Source organism: Triturus cristatus, chromosome 3_1, assembly GCF_964204655.1.
Source record: "Triturus cristatus chromosome 3_1, aTriCri1.1, whole genome shotgun sequence".
NCBI lineage: Eukaryota > Metazoa > Chordata > Amphibia > Caudata > Salamandridae > Triturus > Triturus cristatus.
Window position 1 is genome coordinate 405835725 of NC_140583.1, and position 19283 is coordinate 405855007.

A 19283-nucleotide genomic window follows, 5' to 3' on the forward strand; every position below is an offset into this window, starting at 1 on the left:
CGCTTCTTGGGGGGGGGGGGGGGGGAAGAGGGGCACGCTCTCACCTTCGCGCCCGCTTCTCTTCCCCCGTCCGATCGGCGAATTCACCCTGTCCCGGGCACGGTTTCTTCACCTCGCGGGCCGCACCCCGCGTAGCTCCGGCATTCACCCGGCCCGCGTCACGGGGCTTCCAGGGGTATATCTGCGGTTTTCGGCGCCCCCTCGCCCCTCCGATCACACCGGGTCGCCGCTGGTGCCCCCGGCAGGGTCCCGCCGCGCAATCTAGGGCTTTTCAGATGCTTTACGGCCCTCGTGCTCAGGATCTTGTTGGCCCGGGTCCGGAGCTCTTCGATTAAGCAGCCGCCATGCTTGGCCGCTAGCCACGCCCCCCAATCTCAGATTGCTTAATTTTAAATATTTGCATCAAATGTATTATACACCTGCTCAGCCTTATAAATATGGTCTAAGAGAGTCTGCATGTTGTGTACGATGTAAAGCGCCAAGTGCAGACTTTAGGCATTTAGCGTGGACTAGGAGTTAGGAAATAGAATTTGCAAAACCTTAGAAATTAACTGAAAACAACCAAAGGTTACAGTGAAATCTGAGCCCAACTATAACATCCCTGTAACCGTTGTTTTTTTCACTGAATCTATATATGGGCAGCTTGTGAAAACATACTTTGATGTCTTCTAATGCACAATGGTTTCACTTTGAACAAACCATACAAAAGATAATATGCAGATATAAAAATATATCTATTATACAAGTACTGCACAGTTAATATAGGTACTTAATGTATATTTATTTTTACACTATTTTACACTGTCGGGTCAATTTACTGCATTGAATATGAGATTGTTCGAATTAGTTCTTTTCATTTCATGGTGTCATGAATATGATTGTATTGTATTTCTATATTAATTGCTGTATATGTATAACCTTTTAAAATATGTTTAAAATAGGATCCTTTTGGACGAAACGCATTGACTACAGCAGAGAACAGCAAAATAAGAAAATGAAAGGACTTTTTTTTGATGAAAGAATCATTAGTAAAGAAATGATTTTATTTTTAAAAAAAGACATTGGAGTCTGTGCGCTGCATAATATAATCACGTATTCATACGGTTCTGAATAATAAGGATATTATTCTAAATGTGGGTGCAGAGTCATACTATTTTTATGTTGATGAAGTATCTGTCCTGGTGTTGAAGATCAAGATGGCTGGTCTTCTAGACTCTAGCACCATCATGTCTGCTTAATAATTTACCCACTGTGTTAGGTGCTGTGTCATTGTACCTCCAGCCTCTCTTTTGTAAATTGCTGGATAACTGTGGTACGAAGTACTAGTGTCTGTATGGTACTCGTAGAGAGCACTGGAACATCTAGGAATTGTACAAGAAAATGTAATGCTTTTAAGTAAGCAAGGAGATTGAGCAGAGAACAGACCGCTGATGGTTGTTGTCTAATGTATTGGATACTGAACCTAATAAAGGAAGTAGATCTATAATTTTCGCATTGGTGACGGCTGGGAGCATCAACTCACGACACAGACCCCAATATTACAGACTTTTATTGGCCTTCTTTAAGGGTGTCAAGGCAGGCAAGCAGAATCATCAACATCTAATGTCACTTTATTTTAATGTGTGGCGGTGCAGGCGAGGACACTGCATTCAGCTGGATTTGACTTTGGGAGGCGCTTTGCGCAAGCCATTTTAAGTTAAAAGTTTGGCTTTGGCTCAAGCGCACATCTCACCGTGTTTACATAACGTCTCTAGCTCAACCACTCCCACGAGGATTGGTGGCTCACGTGACGCTGGTTCGTTTGACTTCAATTGTTTTGGCGCAGCTCTTCAATGGAATGCGAGGACGTTGGCGAGGATTAGAAGCATCTTGAGGATGCAGGGAGGCTGCTTTGAAGGCTTTGGATGACGCTGGGACACACGTAGAAAAGTCACTTTGGCAGCCATCTTTCTTTGGGATGATTTGGTAACTTTGTAATGTGGCTGACTACATTCCAGCAACATTTTCTTTCTTTTATGCGCATCAGCAATTTTCTGTTAATCAGCCATTCCCCAAGTATCCAAGTACAGTGCCAACATTGGCAACACACCCCTCCCACACAAACACATAGCATGCATGCATTCTACATAAATAAATACACAACACAACTTTTGTTTGGGTAAATATTGCTGCAGGTTTATTACATACAACAGCATGAAATATGGTGGGTTATCTTACGGGCGATCCAAGGGCAGGCAGCCATCTGGACCGCCTGCCCGCCTGATGAGCCAAGCAGCACTGGGGCGAACCCCATCTGTGCTGCCCCTTCTGCTGGTGATCCTCTTCCCGGATCAAATGACACCTTGGTCCCATATTACTCACGCCCCTTTCAGGGCGGAGTGTAGCAAGGCAAGCCCCCGGTTGTACAGGCCCACAACCATCCGAAGGACTAACAGGGCACCGACACGGTTTTCTAGGAACCTCCCATGAGGCTCCTGGGATTTGGCTCAGGCACCCCTATTGTGCCGCGCAGAGGTACCCTTCTGTACCCATTTGTTTCCAGATCGCCCTCTAACTCCGCCACAGCTCTGGAGGTGGCCTCTGTCGCCACCAGAGCCCCCCACTGAAACAGCTATGGTCTTACCTGCAACCTCTCATCTCTAGAGCCATCTGCAAATCCAGAAGAAAGAGATCCATCTCTACTGGTGATAAATGAACCCCATCTCTATCACAATAGCCCTTGACGTTAGCCTGGATCAGCTGGAGTCTGATGAAACCAAAGCCCCTTTGGCCTGTGAACTTGTGCAATGAACTATTCACCCTCCTGCGGGAAAGTCCCACTGCCCCACATGACTCAGCCCTGTGCCAACTCTGGGCTGGACGTTTTCAAACACCATGGCTCACATTGCCCCATCTATTTGCTACTCCCACCTAGCTGCCATTCTTCTAGCACCGTGTGCGTAAACACCTGTGTCCCATCTATGGGACAGCAGCCCACTTGTTAGGTGACCGCTTCCACAACCCACCTGGCTACTTTGGCTATTAGGGCCAGAAGGTTTGTACTTAACATTTGCACAGTCCCTTTGATTGCTAAATCATGACGTACAGGAATGTTCATAACAAGAAGTGTTGGACAATGAGCAGGGGTGTCCTCCTGCACATGCCATGCATCCCTCATTCCTTATGGGAATTTCGCCCGCTCAGCTCCCTCTGTGGTGAAACCCCCTAGGCATACCAGCTTAGTGAATCTGTCCGGTTTAACACAGTGTGCACTGTCTGCAATATGGTGCCTAACATTCAGGATTTACTAAGTCCTACTTTACCCCCATCCTGGAATATTCCCCCAAAAAAAAGGGGGGGGGGGGGAGGAGGGGTTCACACTGCCCACCCTGTGCAGCCCCAGCAGTGGAAAATTACCTGCTCCGTTAAGTGTCAATTTTTTGTTGAATACTGGACGTGCCAAATGCTCTTTTTACATCATAGCCTTTTGCGCTTGACACCTTGTTTACCCATTTATTGGGACAGCAGCACACTATGTTGGCCGACAGCGTCCCCATCAGCATAGCTAATATAGCTAACCGGGCGGGGCATTTGAGCTTAACTGCAGGAACATGTCACCTACCCTTGGTTCTGGGGTGCACTTGCTTCGCCCCGTTGACCAGCCAATTGCACAGACCCCTTTGATTGCTAAACCCTGGCGAACACCTTAATGGTGTCAAATCTGGTTTGAAACAATATATGTATAGTGCCCACTATTGGCGACACAGCACCCTTTCGTGTAGTGACAACTTTCGCAGCGCACCCCGCTTGCTTAACTGCCGTTGGATCCCAGATGTACAGTACCTGCTGTCCATCTCTGACCCTGGCTTCTTAAACTCGCAAAAGTGTCGGAATCCCAGGTTCCCAGTTTCATGTTAGCTCCAGTACACCCCCAGTGGGTCCACTGGGAGATACCACAAACCGCATTCGTCATGAGAACCTTAAGAAGCACCCAATTTTCACCAGGGCGTACCTCTAAAGGAGACTGGCTCCACACAGCAGTAAGGCCAAAGACACATATATTAAACCTATTTGTTTTTTGCCACTTGGCACCCTTCTGGTTGCAGCTCTGTGTTTTTGTGAAACGTGCGTGCCCCCGGGGCATGATGCCGTTGAATAACTGGTGTATGTAATCCACTTGCTGATACTATGCATCGCTAACTGCCTACCCGGATTGCCGGAATGCGGAGTGCTTCCTAAGGACTGTAGACTTACTGCTTCAACCTAGTTTGACCCCAAAACTTTTGGACAACCTAAGTAGTAACCATGACCTTCATGGTACATCAGCTACAGCGTGGACTATAAACCTATTTGGGACACAGGTCGCAGAAGATGCCCCTTCCAGTCTCTGGTTCTAGCCCATAGAAGGATAACCCAGGGGGCAGACAAGTCTGTGGAAACCGGAGGGGACAATATGTGTAAGTGCCTGCCCTTGTCTGAATATTAGGAATGCCAACTTGTATATAATACCTTGTCGTCATTTGTGCTCTACCGCCGGGTTTACCAAACTTTTTTTGTACCGCAGTCCACTTGTTAGATGACAACCCGCCTGCTGTCCTGGCAAAAGCGCGGGTGAATATGTCCTAGCTGAGGCGACCGGTTATCTGCCCTTGTTTGCCGAGGGCTCATTCTAGCTGCATTGACCAGACCTAGCAAGATGCAACGAGATTGCGAGCCCCACTCCCACACAACTGAAATTAAACCTAGTCCATCAGGGGCAGAGGCCTTGCCTTTGCCCTCGTGGTGTGACCTGGACTGCTAATACAGGGCGTCATGAGGTCACACATTCACATGTACACGTTTCTCTTGTGCTACACCCGCTGGGGGATTAGTATGCTCAACGCCTACTTGCTCGGAATTAGTGATGGTCCCTCGAGGGGTGAAAGGTCCGGGCCTTATCCCTGAAGCTTTTCCATCCAGAATTCTACAGGAAATCTACAACATTGCTTTGCAAGGCTGTTCGTGGTTCCACTATTAACCATGGTTGTTATGCTCTACCAGGTTTGAACAAACATCTTAACTAATCGTATGCCTACCTAATTCCCAGGCTGCCTGGTTTAATGCTTTATAAATGAACTTGCCCAACCAACTGAGGCCTTGTAATGAAACTCTACTGGGTTGTCTCACTTTCTTTTAAAAGCTAGAAATGCCCACCAAGTATACATGGTACCTGTTTCTATATGGTATGATGTTCCTCATAAAGGCCCTTGTAGCCAATAGCACAATGCAGTCTCAACAACATTTCGCAGCACCTTTCTTTGTGTTGTAATTACTAGAGTAAGTGTAAAATTGTACTTTCCCACCATTGGGCTGGTAACCGGTGGCAAAGACAGACAGAAAATGGGCATAAGATCCCAGTTTCCTAGGGTTAAACAATAATTATCCTGCAGTATTATCACAGGCAGTGAGTGTGCCCAATGAGACACCCCCAGTTCTGTGTGATACAAACCCTAACGCACCGTGTGCCAGTTTGTGCATATCATTCTGGGGTGACTAAGCCCTAATGTGCCCCATTCCCTGGATGATCCCCAATACAAGGGAACAGACTGATTACCATGTGCTGCGCCAGCCGATAAACATGTAGACATGTGTGTAAAACCCAGCTGTAGCCACAGGAAACCACTAGCAGCCGTTTATCAGGGAGATGTAGAGACCACCAGAGTCCCTCCGTACTTCCGCAACAGCCAGACAGGTCACCTGCACGCATGCCAGGTGCCAAAACCAGAAGGTCCGGCAAATGGAGGCCCCCTGTGCCTAAACTAAGCCCCTATGAGCTTTGCATTGTAGGCCAACGTGATACACCTTGTTCTGGAGCCCCCCCAACAGAACAGCCCGCTGTAGCCCAGAGGACAGGTGAAATTGTATCCCAAGCCTTCTAATGTGTTGGTCACATGGTGAAAATTGGGGCTGCTTCTAATACCCCTGGTGGGGGAGAACTGGTAGAGTACTGTGGACCTACTGCCAGCATTTCCCGTGCTCCGTCAGGGTTACCTAAGCACCAGTCCCGTACCCTCCTAGTCTCCCTTAGGATTTAACAGGATTGCCCCCCCACCCCCCCCAACTGGGGTGTGATGGCTTGCTAGCCACTGGGCCAGTATGTGGGTACTATCAGGGATCTAAAGCTTTCATCTATCTCAAGCAAGGAATGGCCACCAGTAGTGCTCAATCGCTCCCGAATAACATTATCTTCACTGGCAATTTAGCATAGCTAAATTATTACTCGATTTCCAGTATGGGTCCAACCCAACACTTAATGAAATGCTTGCTTCCTTGGTGTAGGAGATGAAGTCTGCATATACTACGCTAAGAACAGAGTGCACCTGCTCTGTGATCCCCTGGCTGCTTGTGTGACCTTCCTTTATGCCCAGGGATTCCTCCGGCAACGCTTCAATTCTGGAACAATGGCACTGTGCAAGAACTGTAATGAGTATTCGCCTGCACAAGTCACCCAACAAACAAGTTGGTCCTGACTAACCTTGTGTTCTGGTGCCAGATTTGGGAAAGTGTTTCCCATGTTCTGTCAACTACTGTGCTGTTGGAATGCTGAATGCAAGGTGGGGATGCTAACCTGCCCGAAACTCTGCGGACACGACACCATGTGCAAGCTTGCTACAAACATCTGAGAAGCTAGACAACCAACAAAACCGTCCCCAACACCCGGGGGCCATGTCGCCATTCCTTGGCCTGCAACTATGCACAGAAAATAGAAATTTTACACGTTCAGTAAATGTGACATATTTGGACTTGTCCCTCAAACTTAAGCCAGGCACCCCTAGGGGAGGTCAGGCTCTCCCAAACTTCTGCTAATATGTACCAGGGAGCAGGCAAGACAGTGGGAACAGGGATGCGGTACAGTATGTCCAGCTACCTGCCATTTCCTGATACTGGGAAAGCCTGGTGTTCCTTACTACGTTGTTGACCCTTGTGCTCTAAACCAGTGTTTCCTCAACTTCTTAAGCACAGCGCACATGAAAGGTGACAACTCCAACACTCGCCATGCTGCCATGGATAAAGGGGCAGGTGATTCAAGATAAACTGCGGCAACATACCCATACTTAGCGGCATCGACCAGACATCAGCGAAGGCCATTTTGGTGCTACACTACAGCGGCAATTGAATGGGGTCACTCTGGTTTGTGAATGTATGTCTATTGTGTATCAGACACGGAGTGCCCTGCTGCTTTGGTGGATTTAGACTAAGATTTCCCCCTCCGGTCAGCAGAACCAGAAAACGTGGATTTTGTTGGACAAAACAGAAGCGCCACCGCTGCTGCTCGATTGTTTCCCCTAGCTGAGATCCCCAAGACATTGGCCACTGACCCAGGTGCGTCTGTAGTCAACGCCGTCCCCCCGCTACACATCCCGAGGGAGGGCGCCATGCGCACCAGAAAAGCCCTTACATGAAACGGATGGTGGTATAGCATCCAAGCAACCCTAGCTCTGTGAGCCAACGTAACTGTCCATGATCCATTAGCAGCTGTTTGCAACTCATTCCACACAAATTAAACAGAGTGAATATGAACGAATTTCAAATCTAAGCACCATTGACAGGAACATATTGTATATTATGTAAATGATCCATTCTAACAACAAATAATAAATTAAACAAGCATTTTCATCTATGATGGGAATTGTGCTTTCAGGCTAGCACAATAGAGACCTTAAAGAATAATTAACATGCACAATTAAAACTGATGTCCTGCCGTTTTAAGTACCATTTTTCTTTTTTATTTTTTTTTAAATGCTGTGTGACCTGGTGGCCTAATGCATTATGGCCTGAACACTTGTGGCTCTCTTTAACCCTAACGTTAAATAAGGCCCGCAGCATCTGCCGAAAGTAACTAATTCCTAACAGAAAGAAGACCTTGCCTCCACTGCCGGGAGTTGAACCCTTGACTTGGGAGGGGCTTGTCACACGAAAGGCTGTATACCTTGCGCTTGTGCTACAGTTGCTGGCTACGCTAAGCAGGCCGGAAATGTGTTGCCCTGCAAAAGTACTGCGCCCTGTTTGCACGTAAAAGGCAATGTGCAGCAATGATAAAGCCCATAATAAAATACGCTTACTGCCACAATAAAACATTTCTAGGATTCTATTCACTTGAGACATTACAAAATGTAATAGCTGCTGTAATATGTTGACACTCAACACCGCTCCCCCCCAGTTGTGCCGTGGGGATGGGGGTGCGAAAGCCGCAGTTTCCCACGCTAGAAAAGGAAGCCGCACACGCAACAAGAGCAGTGTGCATCCACTTATGCGGCGCACGCATCAATTGAAGGCCATACACCCAATGCCCTGTCACATAGGGACCATCCACCAGCGTGTCCTCCCCAAAGCAGCGGAAGCAATTTTATGGAAGGCCATACCGAACGAGTAGCCCGCAAAAATTTGCACTGCTGCAAAGCAGCAGAAACGGGAGTGCCCCAGCGCTGTACGTTTGCAGTTTAAACTCAAGTTTATGAGGCTGCAACTGTGACTGGAAAGGAAAGTCTTCAAGACGGGAAGCTAATAAGGGCTCCTCCCTCAATTGACCAGTATCGCAGCACGTCCAGGAGCTCGGACTAGGGCAATCACTTCCTACGCATCAATGCCCATTTCCTGCTCTGCAACAAAGCCTTTTTGTGTGTTCCCGATGTAACTTTGCCGCAGAACTGGCAACCCAGGGCATATTCCCTTACACATACAAGGCTGAACTCACTCCCAAACCTACCACAGCTAATATCTGCTGAAAGTAATTCTTCGAGCCGTTCTGCTTCTGCCAAGGCTGCCCGCTACTCTAACAAGGCTCGCACAGAGCAGTAGTATTGGATCAATAGCTGGGCGCTGCCACAGGTGTGCTGTGTGTGGCCGCCCGTTATTGTTCCTAAGTTGTGTGGCTCTCTACAACCCGGCACCTGCTGCACAGTCAGGGTTCGGGTCTGTGATCTGCAATGCCACCGAGCTAGGTACTTAACTGTGGCACACGTTCCCCGAGGGGTTTGGGGTCTGCTTGTGCACAAGGGCGGGTTCCAATAGTCGCCTGCCCTCGCGCTGGAGACAGTGGAAAATTTGAACTCCATCAACAATCCCTCCCACATCCAAGAATACTCGCCCTTGGCTATATTACATTGCACCCTTTAAAACCGGACACGTATTCCCCACGAGACCTGCTCGACTTGTACCCCCCCCACCCCCAAGTGCTCGATGGCAAGGCCATCGACTCACCGCGCTGACGGCCCCAGTGGGTCAAGGAACTCACTGCTGAACTCTGGTCAGAGCAGCCACTTGTCCCCCACAAGCTCGGTGCACTTCGGACTGCATGTCACGTAGGGAGGGTGGGGGTCAAAAGGCGTGCAAAATTGCTGCTAAACGCTTGTGGCATACATGCAATGCATGCACACCATTTGCAAGGATATACAAAGGACTTGCCTTATAAAGGCCCGTAACGAACAAGTTACTTACCTTCGGTAATGATGCATCTGGTAGAGACATAGTCTAGCCGCAGATTCCTTAACTTAGAATATCCCGGCGTCAGACTGGTCCGGAATATTTTGCGCAGAAGCACCTCTGCGCACCGGTGGGCGGTGAAGTACGGCTCCGCCCTGACGTCGTCCATGGACGTGACATCAGCGGAGCCATAAATACCCGCCCCGCCAACATCAGTTTTCGTCAGAAGACTTTTCCGCATCAGGACGTGAAGCCACCACCAAAAACTGAAAATATGGAAACAGTGTGCAGAAAAAGAAAAGAAAAAACAAGGTATGGTGAAAAAAAACATCACTATAGAACAGAGATCTTCAATCTGTAGGGCGCGCCCCCCTGGGGGGCGCGACACCATCTCAGGGGGGGCGCACGCTCCTCTCTAATCTTTCCTTACGATCCCATGCTTTTGTTTTGCTAACTCTCCGGGGGGGGGGGGAGTTTATTCATAGAGCTGAAACGCTTCAGCTGCAGTGGGAGGCAGGATGTCTCCTCTGCTAAAACCGAAAGCAAACGAACAGACAGTCCTGTTCCTTCGCGTTCGATATCACAGCAGAGGAGACCCCTTGCCTCCCACTGCAGCTGAAGCATTTCAGGTCTATGAAATAACCCCCTCCTGGGAGAGATAGCTCTTCCCAGAAAGGAGACAAAGTTTCCAGGGATGTTTTAAGGCATGGGCAAGGTGGGCTCTGGCCCAGGGCCCCAGCCTTTTAAAGCGGGTGGGGGGGGAGGGGGTGTTGAAAGAGCCAGCTCTGTTCTACAGAGTCTTGCCCTCATGACCTTGACATTTTTTTAAACACAATGTTGTAAATAGCGTTTTTCTATCATTCATTTTTAATGAATAAGAAGAGTCTATTACAGACATTTTGCAGCCAAAAGTTGTTTATGCGTCATGTAACATCCATATAAAAAGTTATTTTAGATCAATACAGGACCTCGCATATGAGAAATGGGAGGGTATCACAGAGATTATTTGCAGTAATATTAGTGAAGTGCTGTTGTGTTACATACTGAAAACACACATCACTATCCCTGAATATCATATGTACACACATTTAGTATCATAAAATCAAAGCTGGTCCGAACAGGGGCCCCCAAAATACATTTGGCCCAGGGCCCTCAAAATCCTTAAAACATCCCTGAAAATTTCTTTTAAAATTACACAGACAGGCGCGCAAAATGCCAGCCAGCCATGTGTTGTTTAAACAGCATGAAAATTGCTTGTCTTGACACTAAATATGGTTATAAATAAAGTAGTATGTATTCATTTGTAATGTGACTTTTCTGTTTTTGTTCCCTTTTATTATCAGTCATGGATCATTCAGGCAGCTCTAGAAAACAATTAAAAGTTCTATTTATATTTACTGTTCAAAGTATGCACCGACAAGTGCTGAAAATACGGCTTTAGGTGACTGCTTATTTTTATACCACCTGTGACATCAAAATAATGAGCTGGCTAGCCTAATCATAAGACTGGAAGTTTGTTGAGGGATCAGCACACTATTTCTTTCCTCCACCCTGATCCTTGGTTACTGCCATAATAGCAATAGTTTAACACATTTGAAACCCTACGCTGCGGTCAATAACATGCTGAGTTACTTCAAGTGTCTGGGATTGCACCTTGCATTCAGACAACTCGCTCCTCATTCTCGCCCTTCACTTTCACCCTCACCCTGCACTCACACTGATCGATACACTCACACCATTCACCCACTTACCCTCCACTCACACTGATCACCATGCACTCACACCATTCACCTGCTCACCCAGCACTCACACTGATCACCATGCACTCACACCATTCACCCGCTCACCCTGCACTCACACTGATCACAATGCACTCACACTAATCACCATGCACTCACACTAATCACCATGCACTCACACAATTGACCCATTTACCCTCCATTCACAGTGATCACTCTGCACTCACAATGCACTTGCGCTGTTCACCCTGTACCTCACCCTGCAGTCACACGAGCCCACGACTCAACCTGCACTCGTGCCACTTCACTCAACTGTCCCCCTCACTGTTCAACCTGCAATCTCACTCAAATAAGCCCACCACTAACCATACATTCATTCGTCCCACTCTGCACCAACATGCGCACCCAAATTCATATGGTCACCTCACTCACCCCTGTACACAGGTATGGGCATGTCCTGCCCCATCAAGGTTTTCATCCTAAATTACAAAAGGAGACATCTAAATGCACTGCAATCCAGCCTTCCAGGGGCTCCTTGATAGAGACAGTTCTGTTTTTGCCTTGATGGCCTGGAATAATTCCTAAACAGATTCTTGCAAATACCGTTTTGTTTAATCTCTTTTTATTGTGATTGATGTGAGGGAGTCTATTACTATTTGCAGAGAAATGTGTTTGTTTCATGCAACAACCATAAAAACGTTAACCATAAAAAAGTTAGCTCCAAGCGAGTCCTCACATATGAGAAATTGGAGGATATCACAGATATTATTAACTGTAAAATTAGTGGGCTGCTGCTTTGTCACAACAGTGAAAACACATCACTATCTCAGAATATTAGATGTAAACGCTTTTAGAATTTCGACTACAGTGCCTGTGCACCGTTAGTAGCCTGGCTAAATAGGCTATGGCATAATTGAAAGTAAATCATTTAAACTCAAAGCTGTATTGAACAGGGGCCCCCAAAATAGTTTTGGCCCAGGGCACCCAAAATTACTAACATGTCCATGCCATCACAAAGTCTGTCAGACAACATTACCCTGAAGTAAAATAGACAACATTATTAATTTATTATTAGTTCTATTTTTTTTAAAACATAAGCCAGACATGTCCTAAACTCCCACTGCTTCAGGCAAGCAACTTATCGTACTACTTAGGAATTCTCAATTAGGTGTTCGTTCAACGCCCTCTCTGTGGACTTTCAACTGTCTTCGGATCCATAACTGGTTGGTGGGCAATTATCCCATTATAATGCTGCCTAAAATGTTTGTTAATGATTTCTAGAGAAGAATTGTTTCTCGTGTATGAGCTCTGAGCTAGGGAGTGCTCGAAAAATCTAACACTGTCTCCCTTACAGTCCCTGTCTTGGCTGAAAAGGTCTGCAGAATATTCAGCTTTGGGAGAAATTGCTATCAAAACTCTCTTACCTTTCAGCTCGTCCTATTTATGTGAGATTGGGTTTTCAGCACTTGCGGTGTTAAATACTAAGTACCGTTCAAGACTGGATGTGGAGCACAATCTGAGGATGGCAGTAGCAAAAATCCATCCACAGACTGATCGTCTCTGAAAAACAGGCACACCTTGTCACATTTATGTTGAGGGTGTTAATATCAATCTATGTCATGTGTAAAACAAAGCATCCTAGTAAAAACAATCTGCGCACATTTTATCTTGAAAAGTGGTGTTTTGAGCTGTGTGCCTCTGTCATTTCACCACACCCACTCACAAACCTGCTATTTACTAAACACTCTTATTGTATTGAACATTATTTGCTGGATATGCCCGGAATATGCACGTGGCGGTTGATTCCAGAAATTTCTTTCAGGTTGTGGGGGGGCCCAACATCTAAAAAAATTCAGCTGAGGGGGCTCAACGAACAAAAGTTTGAAGACCTCTGCCATAGGAAGACAGTGCCAGGCACCATATATTGTAAACTGAGGGAGGGAAAAGAACAGAGCACCACTCTGGGAGGGACCTCTTCAGTCGTTAAGTCCAAAACCTCCCCTGGAGGCAGAAGAAGATGCAGAGCATAGGCAGGATTGAACCCTTGGCCTGTGTGAGCCTGTGCCACCAGAGACACACGACTCACCACTGAGCCATAGCTCCATGGTGAACCATCACAGCAGCCGGCAAAAAGACTGCAACCACAATATATGACAGTGAAGGACAACCAGTCCAGAACCCAGGAGCAAAGAAAGTATCATAAAGCGTCACCCAAAAGGAGACCTCAGGTCTGAAAAATGGACCTGCCGAATGCATTGTCAGAGACTGCAACCGCTGGATTGTAGGGGAGGCAAGAGACCTCAAGCGGTTGAAGATAGAAGGGAATAATTAGATGCAGATCAGACAACCCAGGGTAGGGGTTGTAAAGGACACATGGCACATGAGCATACCGTCCAATCACAACAATGGGCAGAGCAGAGCCCCGAAACAGAATGTAGCTTCGTGAGTCGGAGTGAAGAGAAGACGCCACCCCGCAGAGGAATAAAGCCACCTAAAGGGAGGCGAAGGCAAGAAGCCCAACCTGAAAAGATTGTCGCAGGATGGGGAGGACGGGCGGGTGTTAAGGAATCTGCGGCTAGACTATGTCTCTACTAGATACATTATTACCGAAGGGAAGTAACTTGTTCATCTGATAGAGATGTCTAGCCGGCGATTCCTTAACTTAGAATAGATACCAAAGCCAAACCCCTAGAGGAGGCGGGACTGCGACTGAACCTAACGAAGGTCCAGAGAGAACCCAGACGTCAATAACATGACCAAAAGAGTGTTGTCAGCCAAAGGGCAAAACACAGTGGGGACAGAAGTGACAAGGCGGCCAACCACCAGACCCCTAAGCCCTGAAGAGAGCAGGGAATCAAAGAGAGGCGAGGGCACCACAGCCCATCTAGAATAACACGAAAACCCCCACATGTAGAGGGGATGAGAGAAGGAAAACACCAAGCCAGAATGCTTGTGCCTGATTGAAAAAAATGCCAAACTTCAAAAGAAGACCGAGGGGCATGAAGGATCCACAGTATCCAAAGTGTCGACAAGAAGCCAGAGCTAGCCCCAGCTAAATAACTTGAACAGCGTAAAACACTGTTTAACCTGCTCCCGTAAAGATACGAAGGCAGCAGGATACCGACCCACGCCCAGCACGGGCCAACATGGACACAAAACACACCCAGCAAATAAACTGGCATGAAGAGATAGTTCAGCACCTCGCAGGAAGTTGAACTGAACCTTATGGTGCGAAAGAACCGCAGGATGCGGCAGTCGACAAGCCAACCCAAAGGACTGGTTAAGTGGTATGGGGGAGAGAACGCGTAGCGCCCTCACATGTACCACAGAGGAAGAGTACTGCAGAGACCCTTGCCAGTCAGACATGTGGAAAGCATTGAAAGGATACCCCTACACAGCCCGAAAGACGCTCATACGCGGTCAGGAGGAACACCAGGAAGCAAGACAGCAGGAACAGCTGAGATGCACCCAATAGCAAGAAGGCAATAGGCCGCACAAGCCATGAGGAAGAACATGGTGCAGAAACAGCCTCAAGAAGATGCTGAAACCCGGCCAAACCCAGGCACTAGGGTACGCTCAAAAGTACCTGCAGTTACATAGAAAGTGGAACTAGGCCAGGCTACAAGCAACGTCAGCCGGCAGTCCGGAAAAGAGAAAACAGTCCCCTCGCAGGACAATTTATAAGAAAAAACGAGCCTAACAAGGGAGTACTTAGGACAAACTCACGGGTCCTAGACGCCAGGAAGAGCGGGGTTCAAGAAGAACAGTCTCCACGAGTCCGCCACATTTAAGAATGCTAGCGTAAAGTGGAAATCGCTGCGCGAAAGCAGTGGGGGTGTGGAGAAAACTGTTGGGGAATAAGCAAAAAGGCCATAACAATCTACAACAGAGAGGTCCACGGCAACTCCCTACTTGGGAGAACAACCCAGAAGCTGGCACCAAAAGACGGACCATAGGATAAAAGCAAGATGCCAGGCTATGCAAGGTAGATACCACACAGCATAGACCTAGACCTGGAGTCCAAGCACTACAGACAACAGAGCGATGCGACCCTGCGGGACACAGTAAGAGGAGGTATATGAGCCCCAGAGGGATACCCATAATGAAAACTCCACAGGAGCGTACAAAGGCAGACACCAGCCAATACCCCACATAGGGCAAGGGTCAACCCCTGGCAAGAAGGGGGTCCTCTTGGCAAAACAGAGTCAGAGGACTTAAAACAAAAAACAACCCAGCCATACGGCTATACAGACAATCCAGAGGCACCAACCTGCCTCTGATAAAAATTGGTCCGTAAAGGAAGACCTCAACGAAGAAGAAAAGTCAAGCAGTCAGTGGCACGGCAGAATTACGGTAGCCCTGACAGAAGCCTGGAGATCGCAGAGTCAGCGTGGGACCCAAAAAGGTCTATTCCATTAAACGGCATGTCTTGGAGGCTCTCCCGAATATTACCAGGGAAGCGACTGTCACGCATCCAGAAATGACGGCGCAAAGCCACCGACCGTGCAAGAGCACGGCCCACAGAGTCTGTGGTATCCAGGGAGGAGCGTATTGTAAAATGAGCCAATTCCTTGCCATGAAGGACAAGACGGAGTAACTCAGGGCGCAATTCCTCCGGAAGGGAAGGGAGAAGGTTAGCCACGGAGTCCCAGAGTGCAGAGGATGCACGTGCCAACACGCATGTAGTGTTTAAAGTGCGGATGTCCACGCTAGAAGAAGAAAAAAGCTGTCTTCCACATGCATCCAGCCACCTGGATTCCCGGGTGGGAGGAAACGGGGGCAAAGTGGAGGAGTCCAGCAACCCAAAGGCTGCCTGAATTACCAGGTCCTGAGCGGCAGGGTGGAGGGACAGGCTAAGTGGATCCCCCGGGGCGGGACGGAGCCTACCAGCAATTGCCCAATCAACCGGGGCTCTGAAAGAGGGTTGTGCCCACGCGCCATGCAGGTGCAAGGTAGCAAGGGCTCCACGGTAATGGGCTTGAGATGGAGCAGATCCTTTAAAGGATCGGGATGTGGGGTACCACAGGAGGGTGTAAGCCGAGGATAGCAGCTGCCCAGATGATAGTCCGCGCATAGGCGGCCCCTAGCTCAGTAGTCACCCTAGGAGGGGACAAGAGGCAGTCTGTTGGAGACGGTTGGAGGATTATTCTCCCAGTTGCCATAAAGAGCGGGGCTGGGGAACGACCCGAAGGCCATGCCGCACTAGGGACCTGCACCAGTGGTCCCCGAACAGGGAAAGCAGCAGCAGCCTCCAAAAAGGCCGTAGCAGATACCGGAGTCGCCCGACCCCGCTGAGGGGACAGAAACGAGGAATCCGGAGGGAGGTCAACCCCAGGCATGGACGCCGGTGTCGATGAACGGATGGACACCGGCGGCGAGGGATGCGTCAACAGCGGCGTCGGCAGGCGTCGTGTCGGAGTCGACTGGACATTGACGGCCTCCACGATGGACGCTAACTCGACGTCGACCGACATCGGATGATGCGTTGCCCCAGACGTGGGATCAGGCTTAGAGCTTGGTGTGGGTTTGGACGTCGAACCCGTAATTTGGTCCCACTTGGTGCCCGGCTCTGAGACCGGAGTCGCTGACGCCACTTTCACCGTCCGCGCAGGAAGCCGCACAGGGCTATGCATTGACTGGCAGTGTGAGCCTGGCGTCAAGCTCGGCGTCGCCGACGCTGCTCCCACCGTCCACGCAGGAAGCCGCCCAGGGCTATGCGCTGACTGGCAGTGTGTGCTAAAGCGACCAGGATGGTCTGGCCCAACGTCGTCGCCTCTGCTCCGGAGTCGGAGTCAGTGCACAAAACCCTGGTCGGGGAAGGATCCGCTGACGAGGGCCTGGCCAGAGTACCCTTCGCCTCTGAGGGGTCCGAAGGCGCACCAGGGAGAGCGGAGGACTTAAAGTAGACCTGAAGGGCCCGAGAGTAGGCTTCCATTTGGGCGCGCATCGCTCCGACTCCTGGAAAAGGAGGGTATGGAGGAGGTGACCTCCGGGGCCCATAGCTGACCCAATACGAGAGGAATGGGCGCCAGCGGCATGCCTACGAGAGGTGGACCTCAGTGGATGCTTGTGGTCCCGCTTACCTTTTTTAGGGCGCTGGTCTCGGGAGCGGCCTCGGAAACGAGCTCCCTCGAGCGGCACCCAGAAGTAGCAGGGCCGAACAGCCGTGCGGCCAACAACTTCATACGGCGTTCCCGTAGGGACTTCAGCTTCATCTGTTGACAGTCGCCGCATTGTTTGGAATCGTGGTGCACACCAAGGCACCACATGCAAATAAGGTGTGGGTCAGTGCCTGACATCTGACGCACACAGGCCTCGCAGGCTTTGAACCCAGAGGGCATTGCACACTGTTCCGGTACGACACCAACGGTGCCGAGAAGGCCCAAAACAAGGCCAGGAACTGCTGGTTTCCAGGGTCTGCGTCTTGACACGGAAAAGAAGAAAACTGATGTCGCCGGTCTGTCCATGGATGACATCAGGGCGGAGCCGTACAGCGCCGCCCCCGGTACGCAGAGGTGCTGCTGCGCAAACTTTTCCGGACCAGTCTGACGCCTGGGGATATTCTAAGTTAAGGAATCTGCGGCTAGATGTCTATCAGATACAAACTGCAGAGGCTCGTGCCTCTACCTGAAATAGAGCAATTAACCATCCTGCATATCGTATTCCCACCACAGTGAGGTTAAACCTTTCTTATGACTGGCCTAAAGGAAACCTGCCTCAGAGCGAAGTTTGAGGCAGGCAATAGCTCAATTGCTCCCCCGCATTGCTCCAGGCCAAGCAAGCCACTAAAGCCCAGAGGCAGGAGCCGTGAGTCCCGAGGCGGGGGGGGAGAAGAAGCCAAGAGGCTAAAGAAATTGCCCCAGCAGGCCCCGGACTCACTGCATAAAACACCGACTCCCCAGCGGGAGAACCATTTAAAATCCCCCCGGGAGTCCCGAGGAGGGGGGGTGAAACAGGGACATGATCTGCCCCCAGTGGGGACCTGGAAGGTCCCACAATAGAACATCCCCCCCCCCGCCAAGGCCGACTCAAACCGAGGGTCTACATCCTGAGAGGAGGCCATGCGGAGGTGACCCATTAGGGGAGCTAGCATGGTAAAGCCCCCCTAGACTAGAGGTCGCTCTGAAAGGCCTGGGCAAACGGGCCAAAGGAGTCGCCCGCCCTTTCCCCACCCCGTCCCATGCCACGGCGCCGCCCAACGAGCACAGTCCATTGCGGACCTCGGGTGGGAACCCGGTAAAGACTGGAAGGGGAGGGGGGTCTGTGTTGATGAGGAGGGGTCCACTTCACAGACAATGGCCTCAGGGGTGGGACCGGGGAGGATGGGGCAAGCCACTAACCTCTTCTTCCTCGTTGCAAAACGACCAGCAAGACCTCCCGACGGCATGTCCGGCGCAAAAGAGGACACCGGGATGGCAGAGGAAGGCCTCTATACCTTTCCCCAATCCACGGCGCGTCGGAAGTGACGCGCCTAGCGCGCCACAGGCCAGGATGGGGGGGACTCCTCCCTGAGTCCCTGCATTAGAGAAGGGGGTGCGTTGGTGCCCAGATGGCACTAGAGGGCTGCCCTCTTGAGTGGCCCCCTGCGTGAGCCACGGGCAGCCGCATTCTTTCCAGTACTGGAGGATGGCATAATCCGGACTCTTCATTCCTCAAATTGTTTGGTACGATCGCACAAGGGACGACACTGACGAAGCTCAGCTGATGTCATTTTTTTTTTTTAAAATGTGATTAGTGCATGACATATTGAGTACTCTAGTGTACCACATCAGGTGCTGGCGTTTGTGTTTAAAAGATCTGTGGTTTTTTTCTTCACAGGTTTAGACACTTGGATATTGAACTTTCAGATCAAATACTGCTGTTAGCACTACAAGTGTGTGAGTGTGTTTAAGTGGTTGGCTTTCAGACACTTGGACATTTGGATACTCGAGTAGAAGTTTGGATACTGGTGCTTGGACTAAGAGTGTGTATGTGAAAGTAAAAGTGTGTGCGTGGGTGCCTTGTTTTTTTATTGGAGACAATATGCAAAACGTAACGGCTCCTCCTTTCTTTCTTTCTTTTATCTCCGAGCGGAACCTACAATTCCATGGCAGAGATGGTAGA

At 49.4% G+C, this 19283-nt stretch overlaps 1 protein-coding gene and 1 long non-coding RNA gene across 4 annotated transcripts in view; one reads left to right on the plus strand and one right to left on the minus strand.

Annotated features, from left to right (window-relative positions):
- Positions 1-19283, minus strand: part of DMXL2 (Dmx like 2) — a 2034639-nt gene that overhangs the window by 1919620 nt on the left and 95736 nt on the right. The window lies entirely within an intron of this gene.
- The window catches only part of LOC146860335 (uncharacterized), a 108593-nt gene continuing 108021 nt past the window's right edge, over positions 18712-19283 (plus strand). Inside the window, exon 1 of the long non-coding RNA XR_014978812.1 lies at positions 18712-18844. This is a non-coding gene — a long non-coding RNA (uncharacterized LOC146860335). The remainder of the gene's footprint in view (positions 18845-19283) is intronic.